Genomic DNA, 9781 nt, shown 5'->3' on the forward strand with positions numbered 1-9781 from the left:
AAATATCGAATTCGATGAATATCTTGATATAATAAAAAAAGCTGAGATATATCAAATATATCGAAAATATCTATTTTTTTGTTGACCAGTCAAAATTTTGTTTTGTATGTCGATATATCAGAAATATCATCGATTATATCGGAAATAACGTCGATTATATTGGAAATATCGTCAATATATCGGTTAAAGTCAACAATTTATATCGGATATATCGTATATATCGGTCGATATATATCGTTATATAGAAAATTGCGAAATATATAAAAAAAATAGATTCAATATTCGATTGAGATATATCGGATATTTCCATCTCAGTGTACCCAAAAAACGAGCTATCTCGGATATCTCGGCGATATTTTGGGCTTTATTTTGGAAAACCCTCTCTTAACATAAAAGATTCTGTTTTGGACTTGGATACTACTGAACCTTATAGACTCCTTTCTAAACAGGTAAGTGTATTAGTTAACCCAATATAATATGATCCATTAGAGTTTGAGTAGGACTCTTGTTCTCCAAGTTTTGTATTCTATAAAACCCCCTCTTTGAGTATCCAACATTTAGATTTAAAAAGATTATAGAAAACCTATTTGCTAGGGCAATCAAATCAGTTTTGCGTCCGTTTTCTTTTCTTCTTTGTTTATAACTACTAAAAGAATGGCTTTTTGTGTCACTTATTTTTTTTGGCTCGTGTCACTTACTAGAAAAAAGTGACACAGAGAGTTTTGAAGTGTCATTTTTTTATGGAACGAGGGTTGATGTGTTGCTTCTAGGAAAAGTGACACAAGTAATTTTATTTTTTGTGTCCCATTATGTGAACGAGACACTAGTGGTTTGCCTTGTTGTGTCACTTCTGGGTGTAAAAAAATCGAAAACAAAATTAACAAATTATCGAAATACATAAGCGACACTAGTAAATGAAACTCAAATTCGTGATTTGGGCGCGCGGCTATATTTTTAGGATCCCTCCCAAAAGAATTAAAACTTAACTAAACCTAAAAGCAAAAGAACACTTCGGGTTAAAAAAGAAAAAAAAGCATAAGAAAAAAAACAGAAAAGAAAAACCTCTGTCTCGCAAAAACGCTGAAGAGACCTCACCGTTCTTTCTCCCAACTAATTCTCACCATCGTTCTAACACCACGCGCTCTCTCCCACCGAGCAGTCTCTCATCCATCCCTCGTTCTCCGTCCCAGTTCCCTTTCCAGCTGTCTCTCTCTCTTGCGAGCAAGAAAATAAAGGTAATATTTTTTTTCGTTTTTATTTAATTTCATTGAGCAAGTTCTACCTTAATGTTGAGCTCTGCTCCTAATTGAAGGAGTAGCTAGCTGCTGTTGCTATGCCATGTTTTACGATTGTAGCTGGGTTTGCTTTAGAATGAATAGCAAAGGGAAGTCCAGAGAGAGATGAAGTTTATAGTCAACCTCTGCCTCTTAGATAGCCTTATTTTCCAACACTTCTATGTGGAGATGGATGTAATATTAATATGATTGATAGTTACAGTTTACTATTATATTTGCAGCTTTCAAAAGTCTCAAATTTAGGGCTTGGTTCCGGCCTTGTTTCGTAGTGAATTGGATTTGAATACTTCTCACACTGAATTCTAATTTGTAAATTCAACTTGACTTGTACCTAGAACAAAGAATAATGGTATCCAATTGAAATACAAGCACTGTTTTCTATTTGCGGTTAGATGTGCTAGGTACATGCTAAAGCCAGAGTGTGATGATAGGCAACATTAGTGTGGTATTTTCTGGTGAAAATGATGGTATCAAACCCGCTTTAGTACAAAATGTTGCTCCTTGGAGCCTGTGCATTGCTGCTTCATCAATTGATCGGACATTTCCAACTCTACTGGTGGTTGACAGCAACATGACAATCATGGTAAGACTTTTCTACTAATCTCTGATGATAAGCCGATTGTACATGTTTTCGTTGATTTTGACCACGAAAGAATTAGTCTAACTTTCAATATAAACTATAAAAATAGCTTTCTCAGCACCCACTCGATTGCATTGGGGACTCGGCGGTCAATGGTTGGGAACCCTTCCATGCATGGTGCATAAACAAAAAGTACTAGTTGTAGTGTTGTACACTTGTACTAAACAGTAACACTAAATAAAGAAAAATATAACCCATAAGCGTTAGGGCTTAGCTGCAGGTTAATCCGATCCCATAAGTTGTTTAAGATATGTTTGAGTAGTGTTTGACAAGTTTTAGCTCACTCTCTCTGACTTTTTGTTCAATTATCGAACTACTAAAGTTTCCTAATTAAAAAACTTGTTATTGCAAACACAATAAATTCACTCTTAATCTTAAATAATAATTGAATTAAAAATCTTTCGTTTGTACAAAAAAACAAACATACTTCACTTGTAAAACATCAACAAACAACAATACATTTATGCTTTATGTACAATTTCCTATGGTTGATATATTGTGATATGCGTCGTTCTGCACAACAATTAAAATGCGACCCACTTGAAAAAATTCGATCCTACCGAAATTTCCCTATGACGTTGGTGCGGTGGTAACGATTTCGTGTCTGCTTTCTTTAGACCCAGTTATGGCTCTATAGTCATCAGTTATCCTTCGAGCCTCTGCTGGTGAAAAATAGTAGAAACCATGATTACAAACTATGTGGCCCAATTAAAACGTCTAAGATTTCAATTTGAAGCACTTTTCAACATGACCCATTTTTTTTTTCATCCTCAAAATACCGGGAGAGGGTTTCAATGTGAAAAAGATGACAGCAAAGATTGGTATCATGGAGGAGATATTTTAGTGGAGGGATTTGCGGTATTGATACATGGAATAAAAAGAGATGCTTCGGGAGATCGATTCTATGTTTCTCTCTTGTTGGATCAAGATATTGAGAAGCGAAAGCGAAACTAGCAAAGATTTACTTGCCAATGCATCTAGTTTGTTCTTTGTTAAGCCAATGACAAAACAAATCCCAGATGTTGATATCATCCTAACCATTCTTATTGATATCAACCCACGTAAGTCCTTGATTACTAGCTAATTTTTCTTCTTTACTAGTCCATGCAAAACATTTTTTTGCAGGTTGTAGTTGTGCATGATCGAACTTGTCTATTTCTTCATCTTTGTAGTATACTGGAAACAATTTTGTAGACTTGGAAATTACATGCTGTTATCTACATTATTTTCATCTATCCTGCACATCTTGAACCAATGTTCCTTGCATAATGGTTGCATTAGATGGGAAGGCTTCACTGGCAATAATGTCCTTGAACTCTAACTATATTTGCACCCTAACAGTATATGCATTCCCAATCTCACTATTTGTAATTGCTTTTAGCTTTCTTAATGTAACATTGTCAAATTTTGTCATCTGTGATTTTCAAGAGACCCAATGGTGGTGGTGCAACCAAGTAAAACAACAATTGGGCAATCATCAGCACCTACTGTTGCATACTTCTCTTCTAGAGGACCAAGCTCACTTGGACCCGATATTCTCAAGGTATTGTTGAACATCCAAATTTATTTAACTAAAAAAAGGAAAGACATAATGTTAGTTGTAAGTTTTATGTTACTTTTATGGTGTAGCCAGATATAAGTGCACCTGGAATCAACATTTTAGCAGCATGGCCTCCAAAAACGCCTCCAACCTTGTTACCAATCGATCGTCGCCTCTGTGAATTGGAATTTTCAGTCGGGGACATCAATGTCATGCCCCCATGTATCCGAGTAGTTGCTCTTCTCAAATCAGCTCACCCCGATTAGTCACCGGTACCGCAATTAAATCTGCTCTAATGACTCTGGGTAACAACTTTGATTGTATAGTAGCAGATTTAAAGTTTGCCTCTCACGAGCATAGACATACATGGCGGGGATTAAATGTTTACTTTTTATACTGCAAGTGAATGCTCATGAGAGAATCCTGCCAACACTAATAAAGCCAAGGAAATTCTAATTATTAGTAAACGTTGATTTAATTTTTTAGCTGACACTAAAGACACAAGTCATGACAACATTCTTGTCGGAGGGTCAATGAAGCTGGCTGACATATGCTACACAACTTAGGTTCTCTATATTGACTCTTTCTTAAACTCTGAATGAACTAGAAATGCTAGTAAGCAGAATGTTGTTTCATCGATAGAAAATCTAGTAGCATTATTTTTCATATAGTCTTAGCTAGCTTATAAATTGGTGCATGTGTAAATATGGCCGGTAGGCAATGCATTGTCTGTATTATTCATTTTCATAATATTTATAATATATTTTTGGTCGAACAGGTATTGGAGTTCTCTAGCAAGAAGAGTTACACCATTAAAATAGATGAATTTTGTCTTGAATTCATCGACTTTATCCAACAATTTATTTGAGTAGTTAATTTGGGTAAGTGGGCTTCCATATTTTCCCTTTCTTTATGTATATTTACTTTTCTTAACAAATTTTTTTTCTTACTTGTGCAATATACCCTTCTTGATTCACTTGCTTTTTAATTTTATACACTAATCATAGTGGAATGACGACTTCATGATATGATGCAGGTGCATGGATCGATTAACAGATGAATAGATGACAGCTAGGTTTTTTGGTGTTGGAAGTGCGCACAACAAGTTAAGATATTGCTAGGATAGCATTGGCGTCATGTAGTTTTTTTTTTTTTTTTTTTTTTTTAAATTTATTGTGATTATTTTGGTATTGGAATGAATTATTTTGTTGGGAGTCAAATTGGATAATAGATACTAGGTTTGATCTATGAAATCAATAGAAGTTAATTGTTGTGAATGTTGTTTCTTTTTTCCCAAGTGGATGTTGTTTCCATATCATAAAACAAGTTAAAGTGATTTTGGTTATGATATTTTGATAAATGTATGTGGATGTTGTTTCTGTCACAAAGCAGGCTAATGGGATTTTGGTTATGACGTATAGGATGCAGGTTGAAAAATGAATACAATCGAATACAAAAATGAGAAAATATTTAAAAAACAAATTATTTTCATTTGTCTCACTTTTGGAAAAAGTGATATAATATCTAATAAAAGTGACACAACTGACCACTCTTATGTGTTGCTTTTGACGTACTTGTGTCATGCTCTGGTCCAAAAGTAACACAACTAGTATATTTAATGTGTCACTTTTGGCGTACTTATGTCTCGCTCTGGCCCAAAAGTGACACTTTTGACGTACTTATGTCTCGCTCTGGCCCAAAAGTGACACAACTAGTATACTTAATGTGTCACTTTTGACATACTTTTGTCTCGCTCTGGTCCAAAAGTGACACAACTAGTATACTTAATGTGTCACTTTTGACGTACTTATGTCTCGCTCTGGTCCAAAAGTGACACAACTAGTATACTTAATGTGTCACTTTTGGCGCGTCTTTATGTCTCGCTCTGGTCCAAAAGTGACACAACTAGTATACTTAATGTGTCAATTTTGACGTACTTATGTCTCGCTCTGGTCCAAAGTGACACAACTAGTATACTTAATGTGTCACTTTTGACGTACTTATGTCTTGCTTTGGTCCAAAAGTGACACAACTAGTGTACTTAATGTGTCACTTTTGACTTACTTATGTCTCACTCTGGTTCAAAATTGACACAACTAGTATACTTAATGTGTCACTTTTGACGAAATTATGTCCCACTTTGGTCCAAAACTGATACAACTAGTGTCACTTTTGACAAGCACTGTGACACTCTTTCTTAAAGGTAACACAAGAGGTTATTTTTAAGTGTCACTTTTATTAACAAAAAGTGACACATTTAGTAAGGCTTTTGTGTCACTTTTGGTAGAACTTTATGTGTCGGGGGCTTATAGGTCACTTCAGAATTAGTTTCAAAAGTGACACAAGTGACTTCTTGTGTCACTTTTTTAAGTGACACAAAAATCCCTTATTTTAGCGTGGGAAGTGAAATCTTTGAAATCTTTGCCGCCTGATAATTGAATAGATATGCCGATGGTTAAGAAGTACGGCCGTATTTTGGTGTCCATTGGAAACAAACAATGGTTAAAGCCCGTCGAACTAGCTGATAGCTAAAAACTCTCATGCAACCGTCAGACAGAACAAAACAATTGGAATACCCCCGAGAAATTACAGGGCGGATGGCCAACAAATACCCGACGGATAAAAGGCGTTGGTAACGTCCTATGGTTATAAACCGTCGGGTAATCTTTCTGGAGTCTATCGGGTAAAGTCGTTTTTTTGGTAGTGACCATTTTCTAAAAGCCTTTTTTCTTCTTAGACATAAATTCTTAACCCGTGACAACACACAATAAAAAGCTTACCCAACTGACGAGTTGAGAACTTGATGGATATCAGAAAAAGAGAAGAGAAGACCTCGTACAAAAACATATCAGTTAGTTGTTTCAAAGAGAAAAGAAAAGAAAGACCTACCAAAAAGCAAAACTCCAAAAAATCAAAGGAGTAAAAAACTCCCAAAAGTTCAAAATCAAAAGGAGACGATATCAAAAACAAAAACAAAAAGAAATGAAAGCAAAGTTAGAACTCCCAAAATTCAAAATCATATGGAGTCACAAAGCCAAAGGGCTAAAAGAATGTGTAACAATTCGGAAGCAAAAGAACAAAGCGAGGTTCTTCTCTGGTTACAAGTATCTTGAAGACCCAGTTTCTCAACTTAGCAGATTTTTGTTTTTCCCTTTCTTTTTCTTTCTAAACCATCACCCTAGCCCCATAACTCCTAATAAAAGTGATAGGGTTATATACTAAAAACATTACTTTTTTAATAACTCTAATTCTTTATATTTTGAATGAGAATCATATGGGCAAATGTTATGCATATTATATATGCTATTAGTTATATGCATGTGTCTAATACTTTATGTTGTAGATGATATCGTGTGGACACACAGAAGATCATATCATCAGTACTTTATAAAGTATAAGCAAACGTTCACAACCTTAATGGATTTGGACAAACCATTGGTACGGTTGTAGTATAATATGGTATTAGTTTATCTTGACTATATGATTATACTAGTACACTTTGTGTGTATTGAACAGGACCAAGTGAGATTGTTTCTCTTTATACTGACTATATAAGAGAGAAAATGCCTTTGTTATTATGGATGCTTGTCCTCTTAATCCGGATATAATAACGGACACTTACGTGCATTATACATTGCTTTAAATCATCAATGAGTGAGATTCATTTGTGAATCAACAAACTCAATGGATTGGGTAATGACATTGTATGTAAGGTGTGTTGTTGATTATAGAAGGAATCCGTGTCCCGCAAGAAATCGGGCTGATAATGTCCCCTTGAGGAGCTCATAAGGATTGTCATGTAAACCCTGCAGGTGGATTTGATCCGACATGACAATGAGGTTGAGTGGTACTACTCAAGAACATAAGAAGTTGATTAATGTAGTTGTCAGTAACTTGACTTAATCAACGTGTATTTGATATCTTAAACACAGGGAGATCAACGAGCTTATAATATGGAGCCCATAAACGCTGACACATAATTTGGGATTAGGGCGGTAGTGCAACAATGTCCTTTAGTGGAATAAGCCATTTATTAATGGACTTGGGCCGTATGTTCTGGGCGAACATGGGAAGCACAAGCCTGTTAGGAGGCCCAACTCTAATTTCTCCTCATGGTCCCTGTTATAGCCTATATAAAGGAAACCTCTTTCTCTGGCCATATTCAACACAAGAAAGATCAAAGTTTTTCTCAAGAAAAATAGATCTAGAAATCGAATCCAATTTTGTGAGTGAGAGAGGCCAAGTGAGAAAGGAGAGGTTGGTAGATCGTTGCCTACACAACGTCCACTCTGTGCATAGGAATACAACAGAAGATCAAGAGGTTAATTCGGATTCATAGCTATTGGATTCTCAGAGATATCAAGAAGCTGTCCTAAAGGTAAATTTCTAACCAAACTGTGACACCCCTTATTCCGCTGTGCCTGGGTGTTTCACGGTTCGTAGTAAATCATTCGGCGAACCCATAACGGTTCCTACAAAAAGACCTTTAGCTCAATTAGGAATAGGATGGTGTGATAGTAAGTGGCAAGCGTGATCAATCGACCTCGATTTCTTTGGACGTCATTTGAGTATGTGAGGAATATAAATGCCCGCTATACTTGAGAGAACGAAACTTGAGTGAATCTACCAGAGAGTTGTGATTGCAACACACCCCTGTGAGAACCCACCTTAAGGACGCTCTCCAAAATTCTCGGAAACGACTCTACTTTTGCATTTCATTGCTCATGTTTCCAACATTTATCTTTAGATGATTAAATTACTGTACATATGTTATTCTAAGTTTAATAGAGCTTGTCCTTATTCCCCGCTAATGAGATGTATGGACTTTTGAGAATAAATAAGGAAATATGACCCTTTGTACTAAATAGAAGAAGTTTGTGAGTACTTTCACTGGAAAACTCTCACGAGGCTTAAAACTCGTCCACTAGGGAATTCCTAGTGGTTTAAGGCCTTGTTGCATATAGTCAATGCAATCGCACTCCGCGAAACGAGATTAGTATAACTTATAATAAATCACTCATTTGTGATCTTAGTTTTTTCTAATATCCTTGCTTGAGGACAAGCAAGATGTTACTTGGGGGTGGTGATCAGCTCCTAAATGTGCGTTTTATTATCCTTACATTACTGCATTATAGCCTTTTTTACGTTTAATGAAAAGACAACTCATAGCTTTTATTGTTTTTTTCAGGTTACAGAGAAATTCAGACCACTTATTATAAAAGCTGCGTCTTAGCACCAAAAGGAGTCTTAATCACACTTATTATGAAGACTAGAAGCTGCTATAAAAGAGTGCTAAAAAAGTCAAAGTCAAAGGTCAAAGTTAAAGGTCAAAGCCCTCAACTCAGAAGACCAAAGATGGAGGTCCTTTGCATAAAATATGGTATTCTCCAAAACCTATCTTGATCAAGAAGAAATAAAAAAACAAGAGGAAAAAACAAAAGCATAAAGTAAAGGATGAGGTGTCTCAAATGTAATGGAGAAGGGCAAATCAATAAAAAAAAACATAAAATAGGGGTATATAAACTAAAAGTTAGGGAGAGAAAATACACTTAGACTTAATCTAGTGTCATGTAGGATTTATTTTTCTAGTTTTTTTTTTTTTTCATTCACGTCATTTTAGTTTATTGTTCTTCATTTCAATCTTGTTATTTTGCTTTATTATTTCAATCAATCAATCTTTTTTTGTTGTTCTTTGTTTCAATCTTTCATTTCAATCCTTTCTTTCAATGTTTTGTGTTATTCAATCATCTACAACTTAAGCTTTCAATGTTCTTCATAGCTAGTAAATCAATACAAGTCCTAAATTAGAGTCTACCTTCCTTTCTTCAACTCCCAACATTTAACCTCTAAACAATCTATGGTGAACCACATCAAAAACAAACTTTGAGATATTCCAAACTAGACTACTTCAGTAATCAATAGGTACTTAATAATATACAAATGAATAGATTAAGAAAGAATTTTGACCAAGTCACATTCATGTCAAACACTCGTGATTAGTCTTCATCATAGTTCGAAAGACATTCTTAGAGACACCGAACAAACTACAAGCTTTGACATCTATCCGAGGTGGAAGTCTTCTTGCTGGACAGAAAGTTTCTTGATTTGCAAAAGTTAAAAATATAAGAAAGAAAAAATAAAAACTAAGGAACTAAAAGATCAAAACAAGGCTTTGGCAGCTGCACTACCACACTACACTACTATGCCATCTTCATCGAATACCTAGTGACCATTGTTGATCCCACCAAATCTTAAAAATGCTAAAGATATAATGAATGACAAAAAAATCATTTACGTAGCTTTAAT

General features: G+C 35.2%; 1 long non-coding RNA gene across 1 annotated transcript; it reads left to right on the plus strand.

Annotated features, from left to right (window-relative positions):
* The first annotated feature begins 746 nt into the window (after positions 1-746).
* On the plus strand, positions 747-4622 carry LOC147475035 (uncharacterized). The gene is made up of 4 exons (XR_015209428.1): positions 747-1878; positions 3364-3478; positions 3565-4356; positions 4512-4622. It is a non-coding gene; the product is annotated as an uncharacterized LOC147475035 (long non-coding RNA).
* The last annotated feature ends 5159 nt before the right edge of the window (positions 4623-9781 follow it).

This window comes from Coptis chinensis, chromosome 9, assembly GCF_015680905.1.
Source record: "Coptis chinensis isolate HL-2020 chromosome 9, ASM1568090v1, whole genome shotgun sequence".
NCBI lineage: Eukaryota > Viridiplantae > Streptophyta > Magnoliopsida > Ranunculales > Ranunculaceae > Coptis > Coptis chinensis.